Source organism: Ambystoma mexicanum, unplaced genomic scaffold (genome assembly GCF_040938575.1).
Source record: "Ambystoma mexicanum isolate Mex_15411 unplaced genomic scaffold, UKY_AmexF1_1 Mex_scaf16, whole genome shotgun sequence".
Classification (NCBI taxonomy): Eukaryota; Metazoa; Chordata; class Amphibia; order Caudata; family Ambystomatidae; genus Ambystoma; species Ambystoma mexicanum.
The window spans coordinates 110,852-128,103 of NW_027182391.1; the positions used below are offsets into that span (position 1 = coordinate 110,852).

At 47.9% G+C, this 17,252-nt stretch overlaps 1 long non-coding RNA gene across 1 annotated transcript in view; it reads right to left on the minus strand.

The window, feature by feature from the left end:
- Positions 1-16,193, minus strand: part of LOC138554390 (uncharacterized) — a 73,132-nt gene extending 56,939 nt beyond the window's left edge. Inside the window, exon 1 of the long non-coding RNA XR_011297400.1 lies at positions 15,956-16,193. This is a non-coding gene — a long non-coding RNA (uncharacterized lncRNA). The remainder of the gene's footprint in view (positions 1-15,955) is intronic.
- Between the last annotated feature and the right edge of the window lie 1,059 nt (positions 16,194-17,252).

Sequence of the window (17,252 nt, forward strand, 5' to 3'; positions counted from 1 at the left end):
TTGTAAAGGGGGTATTTTACCTTACAATGATGCTGCTCTGACGCTATTTTTATCTGTTCTTCCTTGAACTACTTTTATTAATAAGGCCCTGCCATGCCAATTCACATCCTCATTGTGCTTCAGCAAAACCAAGTATGACCCCTGAATGACAGGCTCTGCCAAACCAAATCTGAGAAAAATCAGCAAAGAAACTTCATTTTCCAGCGCACAGGAAAAGCTTCACTTTTTAAGTTACAATGTGTCAATGATCAGTAATTCAAAGAAACTCCAGCTCTGGGCTATGTCAATTTCAGTGCATAGGTGGTTACTGCCTACAAGAAAATAACTATGGCTGCAAAAGCGTGTGGGAATCCAGATGAACAGTCAAAAAGCGAATTTGAAAGCAAAGTGCTAGCAGCTTGCACCACATGTGTAAAAATGGGCTTTGCAAACTAAAGAAGAAGATGCCTGTTTAAGAGTACTATGTTGAACAAAAACCTCTTCTTGCATAGCCATGTGAAAGGGGATTGTGCTGTGAAGGTACACGTATGGGATAGTTCTATTCAGCAAGTTTTCTTCAAATTCAGAACAAAAATAAATACAATTCAATCAAACTTCAGTGGCTGCATGGGGGGGAGGAATCAGCCCAAAACAGGTTTCTGCTGAGAGAATGACAGAAACAAAAGGGCCCCTCTCAGTAGATACTAACACCCAAGTGATAATGCATAGGTTGAGCAGAATCTGGTCTGGGCTGAACCCTCTGACAATGGAACTTCCAGGACACGGGAGTGTGAAGTGGAGAAGGGGCAATAAACTTTCAATCAATTTGGAAACCCCCACCTTACTCCGGAGTAAATGACAGTTGGTGGTAGCTGAAAGCAAAAAATGGTCCAGTGAAGGACAAAGGACCGCCCATCTGTTTCCAGAGATTATTTTATAAATAAACTTTAAAGACTTTTGTCTTTGCAGCAGGATTTTGCAAAAATATAAACATTTAGCAGTTTAAATAAATGGGTCCACATGTCCCGATGGCCTCTCCCCTACATTGACCAGGGGCTGGCCCAGATCCAGGGGTCAAAGGTATACACTGCCATTGACCTGACCAATGGGTACTCAACCGTGCCTGTCAGTAGGGAGAACCAATATAAGCTGCTATTTACCTTAGGGTGGCAGCAGTACACGTGGACCCGGACTCCCTTCGGATACATCAACTCCGGCAACAAATTCAACATCTTCCTACATAAGGCCATGCCCGACTTGGGTGAAAGGGGTAGCCTGGCCTATGTGGATGATGTCCTGATAAATAGCTCAACTGTGGAGGAACATATAGCGGAAATCCGTTATGTTCTGACCCAGTTGAGGGTTGCCAGAGCAAAAATGTCCTTCCAAAAGGCACAGTGGTGCAGGACCCATGTCAACTTCTTGGGGAATGAGATAACTCCTGAGGGTCTCTGTCTCCAGGAAAAGAACGTGGAAGCACTCCTAAAACTGAAAGACCCCCCAACTCTGCATGAGCTAAGAATCCTCCTTGGACTGACTAATTACAGTAGGAAGTTCATTGAGGATTAGGCAGAGGTCACAAGACCCCTGATCCACCTGTTGAAGGCGGGGGGGGGGGGTCAAGTGGGAGTGGGGTCCAGAACAAGCCGAGGCAGTAAAGCAACTCAAAAGAAGACTCTCACAAGCGCCTTGTCCAGTTTACCCTCAAAAACAAAGAGTTCTTCTTGGAGACACAGTTCTCAAATACGTGCTTGACAGCAGAATTGTATCAGAAGCTTGACAAGGTCAATAAAGCCATCTCCTATACAGAAAAGACTTTATCCTCTGGGAAGTAAACATTCAACGATTGTGAGGAGGCACTCCTGGCAACAGTGTGGGCATTGAAAAATTGCTGCCCGTTCATCCAGGGGGAATACATCACAGTGGAGACTCCACACCAGCCTCTGCAATATCTTCAAAGTGACAGAATCAGGGCCGGAAATGTGAGTAATTCCTGAATTACTTCCTGGATTCTGTCAATGCAAGGCTTTCATGTGGAGGTCAGATAGGGGCAAAACAAGAAGAGTCCCCTCGCACAAGGTCTGGCTGACCTGTATGATTGTGCCAGAGAAAACTATCTTGAGGACTAAAGTCTTAAAACCCAGGACAACATGGAGGCCAGTTGGTTCAATTTGATGAAAAAACAAATGAAATGAGGCCCACAAACAGCATCCTGAAGACGTCTACCCGATTAGGGCAGTGGGAGGGGATACTCTGCTAACCCTGGGAGCATGGAGCAGTCAGAAGACTACTTTCCTGGGCACCACACGAGTGGATAAACTAGGCCCCACCATTCTGCGAGCCCCTCTCAAGCTCACAGAATCTGGGAGCGCCTAGATAATCATGAGGGGACCTCAAGTAGCAACTCCTCTGAGGGCGAGTGGACTAGGGTGACTAAGCCAAAGAAGGCAAATAAACTCAAGAGAGTTATGACAAAAGACCCCATTAGGCAGATTAAGGCCATTAGGAGTTTGATAACCCAGGGTGTTAACACCACCACATACACCTACCAGAGAAGATTGTGTTAAGGTGCAAGAAGCTTTTGCTAATAAGATCCAAAAGGCCAGAAACAATATTATTGCAGCCAGAAACGATAGCGACAGACCTGTCACCCAAGTTGCAGCTACTAATGCGGAAGCAAATGGGAGTTTTAAGTTCCTACCCATATCAGAGGACGATTTATGTAAGGTCCTAGCCAAGATGAAACCGACATCGTGTGCAGAGAATACTCTGCCTACCAAAATCATTTTGGAGCACAAAGAACTATTCCTACCGGTTTTAACGAAGATAGTAAATGCATCTTTCAGTGAAGGGGTGGTGCCTAAGGACATCAAGGAGGTAACTATTACCCCACTAGTTAAAAAAGCAGGGTTGGACCCCAAAGATCCTGGGAACCTACGGCCCATCACTAACTCGAACTTTATTTTGAAGGTGCTAGATAAAGTTGCCACAAACCAAATGCAAAAAAATGTGGACGACCTGAAGCTGTTGCACAATCAACAATCAGGTTTTAGAGCCTCCCATAGCACTGAATCTGCTATGCTGGACCTCCAGTCGCATATGTTGGGCCTGAGAGATAAAGGCAAAACAGGGATTCTCATGCTTCTCGATCTAAGCGCGGCCTTTGATTTGGTGGATCACCAGCTCCTTCAGGAGGCACTGGCCAACATTGTAGGTTGTTCCCCTAAGGCTTTGTTATCATCCTTTCTCAAAGATCGGAGTGCTAGAATACATTGGGGTGACAATTTCTCCAAGGCCGCTCCCATCCATTACGGAGTCCCGCAGGGAGCTAGCCTGTCACCTCTTGTTTAATCTACATCTGAGAAGCCTCTGCGAACTCCTGGAACACATAAGCGTTTTCTTTACAAATTACGCTGATGATACGCAGCTCATCTTTGAACTCACTGGTGATTACACCACTGATAGTGCTAAAATCTCAGAGGTTTATAACATCATAGACCACTGGATGCAACATCATTGGATGTGTTTAAATAATACCAAAACAGAGCTGCTGATTTTCGGCAAGCAACAGGCCAGATGCAAACTAGGGAATTAATATAAGTCCTTTACCATCAAGGGCGCTAACATCCCGGTGATGCCACATGTTAAAACTCTCGGGATGATGGTAGAGGCCTCAGTGGGCGCAGAGGTACAGGTAAGATACCTGCATAAAAAACAACACCTACTATCTACGTCTTCTGAGAGCAATAAGACCCTTCATTAATGAAGTCAATGCTGCAACAATCGCTAGGGCCATCATCCTCTTCGCGATTTGACTATGGCAACGCGCTCTTGCTAGGAGCCACAAAAAGGGAAATTCAAAAGTGCCAAGTCATACAAAACAACGCAGTTCGCATAGTCAAGAACATAAATAATAGAGAACATGTGTCAACAGGGAGAAGAGCACTACACTGACTAAGAGTGGAGGAGAGAGTCAGGTTCAAGGCCATGACTATAATTCACAGATGCCTATATGGAGAGGCCCCTAGCTATTTCAAAAAACATTTCTCTTTCTATGCTCCTGGAAGATGTCTAATATCAGCCGACAGAGGCACTCTGAACAGACCTGGGGCTAAGTCCGCACTTAGGCAAGTCAAATCTTTCCCGGTGAAAGCAGTAGACCTCTGGAACAAGTTGCCGATGGCATTACGGCTTGAAGCTAATTACCAGAGTATTAGGAAATCGCTAAAAACCTCATTGTTTCAATGAGCATTACAGTCTCGATCTCTAGGTTTTCTACCTGTCTTAATGAGGTGATTCGTGTTCAGATCTTCTTGGTTTCCCGCGCCCTGATGCCTGCGGGCTACCGGCGCGTAATAAGCACGCACATAACACATAACATAACATAACCCCATACCACAAAAACGCAACATATTCTGTTTGGGAACACTTGGAACTCTATGAGCAGATGATGGATACTTTTCACCCCAAGATAACCAGAACTGCATAGAGTATGTTAAATGGACCTTCTCTCCTGAGTACTCCAGCTTCTTTGCTGCACTGGACGATCAGAACCACTCAAGATGGTCCACCTACAGGGCGGCCATCTTGAAAAACTTTTCTGCCCACAGAAACCCCGAAGAGGCTCGCAAAGCGGCCTACAATCTGGAGTGCGGGGAACATCCAGCCCCACGAGAATTTGTGCATGAGCTGAAACCTGCCTTTGCACAAAACACAAGGAGGATGCGCATGGATAGCAGGGAGTTTATAACTACCTTCTTTCATGCGCTCCCAAAGTATATTATGACCCAGCTGCTGAGGGACTTCCACGATAAAAGATCTGTGGACTGGGTCGTAGAGCAGGCGACCCGCATTTATGAAGTCCAAAAACCTGCCGAAAACAAAAATCTGGCCAAAAACCCCAAACCAGCCAACACCCCTGCTGCTGCTAAGGTGGCGGAGGTGAAGGTTGCCCCCATTCTAGACCTAGAGATGGGGGAGCCTAAAAATTTACCTACACAAAATCAGCAAAATCAGAGACCCAGAAGGCCTTCGGGCCAATCACAAACAGGTGGCAGTCAGGGAGGTAATCCCACCAATGGGATCCCTAACTCCCCATATTATATAAGTCCCTGGTACAAGGGCAATCGACCAATCTTGGGGTATCTATGGACTCCCCCAGCTCAAGGGGGGGATCCAATCAGGTAAGTACTGCCCCGGGAAACTTCCCTCCTAACTTCCCCCAGGAGGGCAGTAATCCCCCAAATGCTGGGTTAAGTTTCTTCCCACAGTACTCACAAAACCCCAACCTGCAGCACAACCCTCCTTTCGTTTCCTGCTTTCAGGAAACCAGACAACCCAATCCGGGAGAGGGGAGGCCAAGAGTGGAGGGTTACCAAAATTCACAATATCCAGGGTACTACAGGAGAAGGGATAGTTACCCTTCCCGTGATCCACCTAGATTTGATCAGAGACCCCCGTACCAGCCGGAACGGCTGTCCCAACTGAAGCGCCAGGTCCAGAAACTTACCCAGGATCCGGGTCGCATGTTGAGGGCTCAACAGAACCCTCAGATGAACATGGCGGCTCAGAACCTCACAAACCAAGGATCTGGCACCCCAGAACAATGACGGGGAGAGAACCCTGACAACTCACCGGTTCCAGAGGAGGAGGCACGGGGGGAAGGGAGGTGTAAAGCCCTAGAGGAAGCTTCCTTCCTCATTCGTGAAAAGCCGATGGACACCCAGGAACTGGAGCAAAAATCTCCTGCCCCTGAAAATCTGCAATCCAGGGAACAGAGGGTTGGTAGGAGAAATAAAGATAGCAAAAAGGCCCATTTTGTGAAGGAAGTTAGTGTCCTCCAATTTGAAGGGGAAGAATCCTTAGATGATTCTGGGAAAAAAATCTTCTTCTTCAGGGACGGGGCAACTCCTCACAAAGAAAAATGTGTCCCAAGAGATCTGAATGAAGACTGGGTGGATGTGGGGACTGATTCAGAATCGCCCATACTTGAACTCCAGAATGAGCATTCAGAGAATCAAGTATTAAAAGAGGGATCCAAACCTCACAAACCGATTCTGGTGATTGCCTCCAAAAAAGGGGTGTGGGGGGACCCAGAATCAGAAAAAGGGGAGCCCGAAACTGCCCAAATATCAGAATGTCAAATTTTGCTTTCAGATTCCCAAACTCCAACACAGAATTATGCCCAAACTACCCCTATGTCGGAGTCCAAATTGAAGAAATTGACCATGCAGCTTGCCCGGTATGCCCATTACCTTTGCCCACTGGAGGAGAAAGAGGGTAGATGTTATGCCCTGGTCCAAGTGCAAGGGCAATGTGCAGTTTTGGCGCTGGTAGACACTGGATCCCAAGCCACTCTTCTGTCAAAAAGGGCCTCTGAGCAGCTAAATTCAGGAAGGGGGAGAGATACCAGATTCCTCTCACCCCTCTTCCTGGACAATTCCAGAACTTCGACGGGAATCCAATTCCTGTCGAGGGGACTGCAGATTTGGAAATACAAATTGGGCGACACAAAGTGAAACACCCGGTCATAGTACTGACTCCAGAGGGCACACCCCGTCTACTAGGGAATGACATCCTGCGTAGGTTGTCCCCCCTAATAGACTGTGTGAAAAAGGCCAATAAAATTGAAACAGAGTGTCAACCATGTTAGTTTAAATGGCACATGCCACATGGTTGAACACAAACCGATCATATTGAGTTTCATTTCCAGAACAATCAAATACCTGACGTGACAGTAATTGCTGTAAAACAACACACTGCTGATATGAACTCCTCTCCATTCCTGAAAATCAACCTTCATTCCAGTTTCAAGTGGCATTCCACACTAGAAGGAAATACTTTGAAATTCTATACTGATTCACAATCTGAAAATCCCAATTCCATAGTCAAAAGTGATGAGAAACCAGATCAAAGTTTAGCTGACATTCAGAAAATTAGAGAACAGTTGTTCATCCCTATACAGTTAAAAGAGGGGAAGGAGGATGTTCTCGGCCGAGTGTGCGTGAACAACGGTAAGAGCTACATCAGCGAAGCCATGTTCCGAAAGCTCCCAAAAGATCCAGCCATTCCCACATTTAAATTGATCGATAAGTGGTAAATGGGCCTGGAAACTCCCAATTCCAAACATCTCCTGCCTAGCAGGTGCATGCTCAAACTTTCTATAGTTAACAAAAGCATAGAACATAATTGGTGGGTCGTGTGATATGTCCCTGCTGCATTCTATTTAGGAACTGACATTCTCAATCGTTTTGCCATTAATTTGGACCTGATGAACTACCAAGCCTGGTCCCGACTAAGGGGTAATCCCATGGACTTTGATGATTCAGAAAAAGCATTTTGGTCAGCCCAATCGCTGCGATATGCAGTTGAAGTTCAAATTTGAGAGGAGGTCACCATCCCAGGACGGACACGACTATTCCCACTTGAATTAAAAATTAAAAGAGGACAGAAACTGCAAAATCCTGACTTATATGTACAGCTCAATGCCCATCTCCAACAGCAGGGGCTGGGGTTAAACCCAACACCATTAGTCAATGTAGAACATAACACCATTCCAATATTGATGGATAACAGCGACCTTAGGAGTATCACTCTGGGCGCAGGCACCATAATTGGAATGGCGGTTGATGACCGATATCTTTCCACGGATCTAGATAATTAACTGATAGGACCAATCCCCAAGGACTGTTTGGACCGTGACAATGGGCCTCATTACACGGAAGGCGGTAATGGTTAACGGTCACCGTTAATGGTAACGGTGACCGTTAACCATTACCGCCTTACTACGAGGTCCCTTAGCGGGTTGGTGCTTTAACGCCTGCTTTTTGCAGGCGTTAAAAACCAACCCGCTAAGGGACCTTGGTGCTAATTACGGCACCGCAAAATTGCGGTGCCGTAATTAGCACCTTCCCCATTCCCATTATGCCCTATGGGGCAAAAATGGGAATGGGGAAGGGCAGTGGTGGAAGGGGGAATTACCGCCCCGCCAACCTTGGAATGGGGTGGTAATTCCCCTTTCCACCAAGGTGGTGCCGGTATTTTAACGGCATGGACCAAGGTGCTAATAGCACCTTGGTCCTCCGCCTTCCGTGTAATGAGGCCCAATGACATACCACCAGACAGGATCTTCACCCGGCAAGGGGGGAATTTCCTGCTGTACTCTTCCTGCCCTTACGGTGAGGGAGAGGTGACCTGTGACATCAGGCAGGATGAGGTGATATTTCAGGTCCACAATGACTGCCTCTCCTACCTGAAACCCTCTGTCCAGGTCAATACTCTAACCAGGGACCTCTCCATCCAGCTCGAGGAGGCCGCTGAGATAGCAAAACCGGGAGTCTTTCCAGGCTTCAGGCAAATGGTTGAGGAGTGGGTAAACCTAGCTGATGCCTGTGAGACTCCGGAGCAAAAGCAAAAGTTGAAGCAGGTGTTCTTAGATTTTCAAGATCTCTTTGCGGTGGACTTGTATGACTGTGGTCACACCGAAATCCATACAACAATTCCATGGACCCTGGAATGACTCCAGTGTTTGTGAAGCAATACTGCTTGCCTCTCGCATCCATGGAGTCCCTGACGGAAATCATCAAAAACCTTGAGTCCCGTGGGATAATTCGTCCAGACTACACAACACCTTTAATAATCCGGTGTTGGGGATTTAAAAAACGAACGGCCAGTGGAGACTCTGTGCTGACCTGAAGGAGCTGAATAAACGGGTCCACATGTCCCAATGGCCTCTCCCCTACATTGACCAGGGGCTGGCCCAGATCCAGGGGTCAAAGATATACACTGCCATTGACCTGACCAATGGGTACAGGACCGTGCCTGTCAGTAGGAGGACCAATAGAGCTGGCCTTTACCTTCGGGTGGCAGCAGTACACGTGGACCCGGACTCCCTTCGGATACATCAACTCCGGCAACAAATTCAATATCTTCCTACATAAGGCCATGCGCGGCTTGGGTGGAAGGGGTAACCTGGCCTATGTGGATGATGTCCTGATAAAAAGCTCAACTGTGGAGGAACATATAGCGGAAATCTGTTATGTTCTGACCCAGTTGATGGTTGCCAGAGCAAAAATGTTGTTAGGCAGAAACCTGTGCAGTTCCCTTAGGGACCACTGCAAAAGATTTAGGACTACAGGTGATTAGCAGTAAACCCACTTGGTAGCAGTCTGCACAACCCAGATTCACTTGGTAGCTGTGGCTGAGCAGTTAGACTTCCCTCAAGAAGAGTTAGGCAGTATGCAAAGTATACACAATAGGCACTCAAACACAATAGTACAAGCCAACACTGACCAGAGCTTTGGTATCAAGGTATATAATTATTTATTTAAAAACACACTTATTGAAACACTCCAGCACTATTATTGTAAATCACTTCAAACACAGTTACTATTAATATATATACATCCCTTATTCCTTATCAGACAAGTCTTAGTTAACACCACATATTTTCAGACAGAGGTGAGCGCTTAACTATAGATGGCACTCCAATAGGTTAATGAAAAACGGAGGGAAAAAGGCAGAATGTAGGAAAGTACACCACACTAATACTTTAAGAATACTTAAGCAAGGCAGGAAAGTCAAAGTCTACTTGTGAGCAAAAGTTCATAGGCCGGGCCCACTCTTGGAGAGAGCAGGGCACAAATGCACCCAAGATCACACAGCTACAACAGGCTTGAAAAGTCTTTTAGAGTGTTCAAAAAGGTTTTTAGTTAGGCTCAGAAAAGTTTAGCTAGGGTGTCCCAGGCTAACCCAGGTTCGAAAGCCAGGGGCTAAATCTACCCCGTACAGTCGGTTGCAAGGGAAGCCAGGCGGAACACAGTACCTTATGCGGAAAGGATCCTCCAGCGGGGGCAGTTGTTCCTGGCAGCGGGTGAAAGTTGCAGCATCGTCCAGAGGAAGAGAAGATCTCGACGTGGGGGAAAGATGAAGGTCGTTGCACTGCCAGGGAAGAAACAAGCCGCAGAGTTTTCCGGTTAAAGGTACTACCCTTTGTTTTGCGGTCATGGTAAAACGTGGTATCCCGGTTGCCGGGGTGCTTGACACAGGCAAGGCGGCCACGAGATGCTCCAGGAAGCGAAAAAGGAAGGCAGACTGGTTATCCCCACCAGTCGAAGGAAGAAGACTCTCCGGATTGGAGAACTCCTCTGTCGTTGGGATGTGGTGAGACGGTTCAGCAGGGCTCCACCGGTGGTGTCGTCGTTGCAGGTCGGCTCAGCTTCTCCCTCGTCGGATTCTTAGGTCCTGTGGCGACTTCTGAAGATCCAGTCCCCAAGACCCTGCTTTTATGCGGCAAACCCCCATTCATCAGTCCTAGCTGTCACTCAAACATGCTAAATGGTGAGCCGGGCGGCTCACCACTGGGCCAACCAGAGAAGAGTGCGACTTGGGTTGCCAAGGCAACGCAGTCCAGGGTGCCTAAATCCCTCTCCACCCCTCCTAAGTACCCCAGACAGAGTGGCACCACTTGGAGGGCTTCTGTGGAGAAGCCCACCAAATAGGTGGAACAAAGGGCTCCACTTGGGTTGGAGTCACAGAAGCGAACACAAACGCCATTTTGGAACAGAGTTTCGGCAAAATATACCAACCGGCGATTTCATATTAATTTAATAAACCAGCGGTATGTTCGAGGCTATATTAAAAAGTGGTATGCTCGAACAATGGGAAAATTCCATAGGGATATATTCGCGGTCGAATATAAAAAGTAGTTTCCACTGCCACCAGCCAAAACCCGATCAGGGGGGACGGAGACGTGCCCCCTTGAACAACAGACCCCGGGTCAATCGAATTGCCCCGACCAGTACGTTCACAATATGATGGTTTGTACTGGTTCTGTTCAGAATTGGAGACTAGTAAAGTCAATGGTGACTTTACATGCCCTGGGAGACAGTAGTCAGTCCCAGGGTATGGAGTCTATGTTTGGGGGTCACTATGCCACCCCTGTGTTACTGCACTGAGGGTGCTGTGTAACACACATCACAAAAACACATGAAGCCCTATGGAGTAAAAGACCCCATAGCCCGTAGAACACATATAGAGTCAAAAAAACACACTCAAATCATGTCCAAGAGTGAGGGTAAAAGAGTCTCACTCTTGGCAGGAGAAAACAAATAAACCCCAAAAATCCAGCAAAGCTGCTGGGGGACTCACTAGGTTTGGGAAATTAGCCTTTACAGAGAATTCTGCCTACCAAATGTCCTTCCAAAAGGCACAGTGGTGCAGGACCCCTGTCAACTTCTTGGGGAATGAGATAACTCCTGAGGGTCTCTGTCCCCAGGAAAAGAAAGTGGACGCACTCGTAAAACTAAAAGACCCCACAACTCTGCGTGAGCTAAGAAGCCTCCTTGGACTGACTAATTACAGTAGGAAGTTCATTGAGGATTACGCAGAGGTCACAAGACCCCTGATCCACCTGTTGAAGGGGGAGTCAAGTGGGAGTGGGGTCCAGAACAAGCTGAGGCAGTAAAGAAACTCAAAAGAAGACTCTCACAAGCGCCTTGTCTAGCTTACCCTCAAAAACAAGGAGTTCTTCTTGGAGACACGGTTCCCGAATACATGCTTGACAGCAGTATTGTATCAGAAGCTAGACAAGGTGAATAAAGTCATCTCCTATGCAAGTAAGACTTTATTCTCTGGGAAGGAAACATTCAACGATTGTGAGGAGGCAGTACTGGCAACGGTGTGGGCATTGAAGAATTACCGCTCGTTCATCCAGGGGGAACACATCATAGTGGAGACTCCACACCAGCCTCTGCAATATCTTCTAGTGACAGAATCCGGGCCGGAAATTTGAGTAATTCCTGAATTACTTCCTGGATTCTGTCAATGCAAGGCTTTTATGTGGAGGTCAGATATGTCCAAAACAAAAAGAGTCCCCTCGCACAAGGTCTGGCTGACTTGCATGATTGTGCCAGAGAAAACTGTCTTGAGGACTAAAGTCTTAAAACCCAGGGCAACATGGAGGCCAGTTGGTCCAATTTGATGAAAAACCGAATGAAATGAGGCCCAAAAAGAGCATCCTGAAGACCTCTACCCAAATAGGGCAGTGGGTGGGGATACTCTGCCAACTCTGGGAGCAGGGAGGAGCCAGAAGACCACTCTCCTGGGCACCACAGGAGTGGAGAAACTAGGCCACACCATTCTGCGAGCCCCTCTCAAGTTCACAGAATCAGAGAGCGTCTAGATAATCATGAGGAGACCTCAAGTAGCAACTCCTCTGAGTCTGAGGGTGAGTGGAATCAGGTGACTAAGCCAAAGAAAGCAAACAAACTCAAGAGAGTTATGACAAAAGACCCATTAGGCAGATTAAGGCCATTAGGAGTTTCATAACCCCATACCACAAAAACGCAACATATTCTGTTTGGGAACACTTGGAACTCTATGAGCAGATGATGGATACTTTTTACCTCAAAGATAACCAGAACTGCATAGAGTATGTTAAATGGACCTTCTCTCCTGAGTACTCCAGCTTCTTTGCTGCACTGGACGATCAGAACCACTCAAGATGGTCCACCTACAGGGCGGTCATCTTGAAAAACTTTTCTGCCCACAGAAACTCCCAAGAAGCTCGCAAAGTGGCCTACAATCTGGAGTTCGGGGAAGATCAAGCCCCACAAGAATTTGTGCACGAGCTAAAATGCACCTTTGCACAAACCTAAAGGAGTGTGCGCAAAGATAGCAGGGAGTTTATAACTACCTTCTTTCATGCGCTCCCAAAGTATATTATGACCCAGCTGGTGAAGGACTTCCACGATAAAAGATCTCTGGACTGGGTCATAGAGCAGGCGACCCACATTTATGAAGTCCAAAACCTGCTGAAAATACAAATGTGGCCAAAAACCCCGAACCAGCCAACACCCCGGCTGCTGCTAAGGTGGCGGAGGTGAAGGTTGCCCCCATTCTAGACCTAGAGATAGGGGAGCCTAAAAATGTACCTACACAAAATCAGGAAAATGAGAGACCCAGAAGGCCTTCAGGCCAATCACAAAAAGGTGGCAGTCAGGGAGGTAATCCCACCAATGGGAACCCTAACTCCCCTGATTATATAAGTCCCAGGTACAAGGGCAATCGACCAATCTTGGGGTATGTATGGACCTCCCCCAGCTCAAGGGGGCGTGATCTAATCAGGTAAGTACTACCCCGGGAAACTGCCCTCCCAACTTCCCCCAGGAGGGCAGTAATCCCCCAAATGCTGGTTTAAGTTTCTTCCAACGGTATTCAAAAAACCCCAGCCTGCAGCACAACCCTCCTTTTGTTTCCCGCTTTCAGCAAACCAGACAACCCAATCCGGGAGAGGGGAGACCAAGGGTGGAGGGTTACCAAAATTCACAATAACCAGGGTACTAAGGGAGAAGGGATAGTTACCCTTCCCGTGATTCACATAGATTTGATCAGAGACCCCTGTACCAGCCGGAACGGTGTCCGCCAGGTCCAGAACCTTATGGAGCAAAAGTCAGTACTGGGAAGCTTGTAATGAAAGGATGCTTATTGACTGTGTAGCTATTGTTCCAATTTAGGACAAGAGTGACAAGGGCAATTCCAGATTAAGGAGAGAAAAAAATAAATCACTATGTAGAGGCAATTTCAGAGCTTGTAGAGAGGCAATTGGTTGACAATCTACACACGTACTGACTATGGGCCTCATCACGAGTCTGGCGGTAACCCTTAAATGTGGCAGTAGCGCTATTACCGCCGCATTTAAGGGTCCGCCAGATCATGGCCTTGGCGGATTTCCCCGCAGATCTGAGCTGGGGGGAAATCCGGGGCAAATTTGGTGATTTTCCACGGCGGGAAATCCACCGGCAGGAATAGCGCGAATTTTCCCCATTGGGCCCAATGGGGAATGAGGAATTCCCTAATGGGCCCAATGGGGAATGGGCACAAACCGCTCTCCCAAACCCGTGATCCGGCGCTAAAAGCACCAGAGGGTTTGGCGGTAGGGCTAATGGCGCCGGCGGTAATAGCGCCGGCGTTACCGCCCAACTCGTGATGAGGCCCTATAAGGTGTTGCGTGAGTAAGCCACAGGTTAAATGTTACCAGACTTAAATGACACACCGTTTACTAGTATAAATGCATACATGAGTTTCATTAGAAGCATCACAGACCTAATAGGTTCACTAAAAAAAGTTCACTATGTAGCGGCAATTTCAGAGCCTGCACACGTACTGCCTGTAAGGTGTTGCGTGAGTAAGCCACAGGTTGAATGTTGCCAGTCTTAAATGACACACCATTCACAGGCATAGATGCATACATGAGTTTCATTGGAAGCACCAAAACCTAATGGGTTTAACACAGCAAGTCCCTCTGCAACATATGTGCTGAGTGGAGAATGGTGAAGAGCGATGCACATTCAGTAAAGAGCAGGAAGGAAAAACCAAAGCCATACGCCCCCAAGCGCAGGCAGCAGTGTTAATTGCACTGAAAAGAAGTTGTACAGATTATGCATAAGCAATGCACATTTCCCACTCAAAAACAGAGAAAAACAAATGTGCAGCACGTTCAAATAAATACAGGAAGCGCAGGATTTCATGTAGAAGTGTTAGAACTAGGCTCGGCTGCAAGTAGTGCTTTGAATTTCGCAGCCAGTGAACAGCGTGACTAATAGAGAGAAAAAGAAACTTGACCTTTCCGTTTTCAGTAGGAACGTCACAAAAAAAGGGCTGAGTAAGTGATTACCTCGATGAACTAGCACTCAAAATGAAAAACCTACAGTGTTTAACAGGGCCCGGACAAAAAAGAAAATTATCACAAAGCCTCCGCACCCCGCACACCCAAACAGCACAACAGCACACTTAGGTGCACTTTGGGTGCGCATGCAAGCGTGCACAGAGTTGAAGTAGGGTTTCTGGGGGTGGGTGGGCAGAGCAGCAGGAGGCATTGAGTGCAACAAAGTCCATATGCTGCTGTTTATAGTCCACGTTACGGCAGCCTGGGAGTCTTCCTCTTAGGCATGCAGCGTGGAGCCAGGTCCAAAGCAGGCAAGAGAGAGCTAATCCAGGAGTGTGTCCAGCACAACAGCACACTTAGGTACACAAGCATTTAACAATGGGTGAACATGCCCGGGCTTTGTCTAGCAGTAAAGTCAACAATAGAACAGAGAGCCACATGTTGGAAACCATTTAGTGTGCAGAACATTCCTGCACGGATCTGAAATATGTTGGAGCAGCAGAACTATGTTTTGTGGTCTGTGGATATGTTTGTATGTTTGTTGTCTGGGAAAAGTGGTGGGCAAGTTGAATGGATGATTACGGGAGAGTGGAGTTGTGTGTTTAAGGGTATAAGGCGATAAGTGAGGTGTGAGTGTTGAAGGGACATCAGAGCTCTGGAGGTATGCATTGGTACGTTGAGCCCTGGGCTGCAAGAGGGTGGGTGTGTGTGATGGATGAGCTGGTCATTAGCACGCGTGCACTGCAATTTGAAGATACCATAAGGAAAACAGGCTCTGGCATTAACTAGCAAAAGGCTCTGGGATTAACTAGCAAGAGGCTCTGGGATTAACTAGTGAGAGGCTTTGTGATTAACTAGCATGGGGCTCTGGGATTAACTAGCGAGAGGCTCTGGCATTAACTAGCAAGAGGCTCTGGCATTAACTAGTGAGAGGCTTTGGGATTAACTAGCATGGGGCTCTGGGATTAACTAGCGAGAGGCTCTGGCATTAACTAGCAAGAGGCTCTGGCATTAACTAGTGAGAGGCTTTGGGATTAACTAGCATGAGGCTTTGGGATTAACTAGCAAAAGGCTCTGGGATTAACTAGCAAGAGGCTCTGGCATTAACTAGTGAGAGGCTTTGGGATTAACTAGCATGAGGCTCTGGGATTAACTAGCAAGTAAAGGCAGCAGAGCAGTAAAGAGCTGGAGGCTGTAACATGACCTGAGAGGCCCAGCAGGGGCAACACAGGATGCACAGGAGAAATAGTGCATGATGCATGCACGCACTGCAATATGAAGGAACTGGCTGAATAGCTGACACATTACTACCTTGTAATGTCGGTGCAGTTGCAGGTTTCTCGCCCTTGTTATCCTTTTTGCTGCACATGCGCTAGTGAATAGTGTGTCAGCGCTCTGCATGTTTAACACCTCTGCGCAGGACGCAGATCACTGAACACGTTCGGAAATGTCCGCATGGTCCTCATGGTCCTTTTCCTGCGCATACTTAGGTGATTCTCTCTCAGAGTTTGTTATTGCTGTCTTAGCGCTCGATATGTTTACACCCCTGCATAAGACTCCGATTATTGAGCATGCGCAGTTTGTTCTATGATGTACGCATCCCCGGCGCATCACGCGATTACTGCGCATGCTCTGTGAAGCTGTCTCTCGGCACTGCGCATGCTCTGAGGATCAGTTTGTCAGCACTGCGCATGTCTGTTCTTCGGGTTTGCGGCTCGGCTTTGCTGATGTGGATCTTTAGTGCGAGGTCCCGAGCGGTGGAAGGGGTCCAGTTCGTTCTCCTGGGACCACAAATACTACGTTTTCAAATGTAAAATAATTCCAGCGGTCAAAGCAGGCAGGAACTAAACAGTACGACGTTCCCTTACTTTTCGGGCTAACCCGTCATCCTTCCCTTACGGTAGTGGATAGTTCCCATCCGAGAAACGGACCATAGCAACGGCCCGCCCATTATTCTCCACGTGACTTCCTACAGTCGTGGCTGGTTCCCATTAGAGAAAGGGACCTTAGCAATGGCCTTCCTGCTCTTCTTCACGTGACTTCCACGTCTTCATTGTGCTTTTCCAGGGCCATTGAATGAAGCGCTTCCGGGGCAGAGGGTGGATCCGGCTAGAGCGTGGTGCCGAGTTCCTGTTGCCAGCAGCAGGGGCGGCGCGGGCGTTTGCACGTCATCATACAGGAGCAGGGAGAGTTGCCGTACGGAGCAGGCAGCGGATGCAGGCAGGTGCGACGTGTTGGGGGGCCGATATGAGTGAGCAGGGAAATACTCTGGAGAAGGCGGCTGCGGAGTGAGGGTGCAAGATGGCCTAAGGCCTGCGCCTGGGAGGGTGATGCATTGGGAGGCAAGGGTACCCTGGGGTCTGCAGGGGCTGCTGCACCTGGGAGAGGTGATGCATTGGGAGGCCAGGGTACCCTGGGGTCTGCAGGGGCTGTTGCGCCTGGGAGAGGTGACACATTGGGTAGTAAGGGTACCCTGGGGTCTGCAGGGGTTGCTGCGCCTGGGAGGGGTAATGCATTGGGAGGCAAGGGTACCCTGGGGTCTGCAGGGGCTGCTGCACCTGGGAGAGGTGATGCATTGGGAGGCCAGGGTACCCTGGGGTCTGCAGGG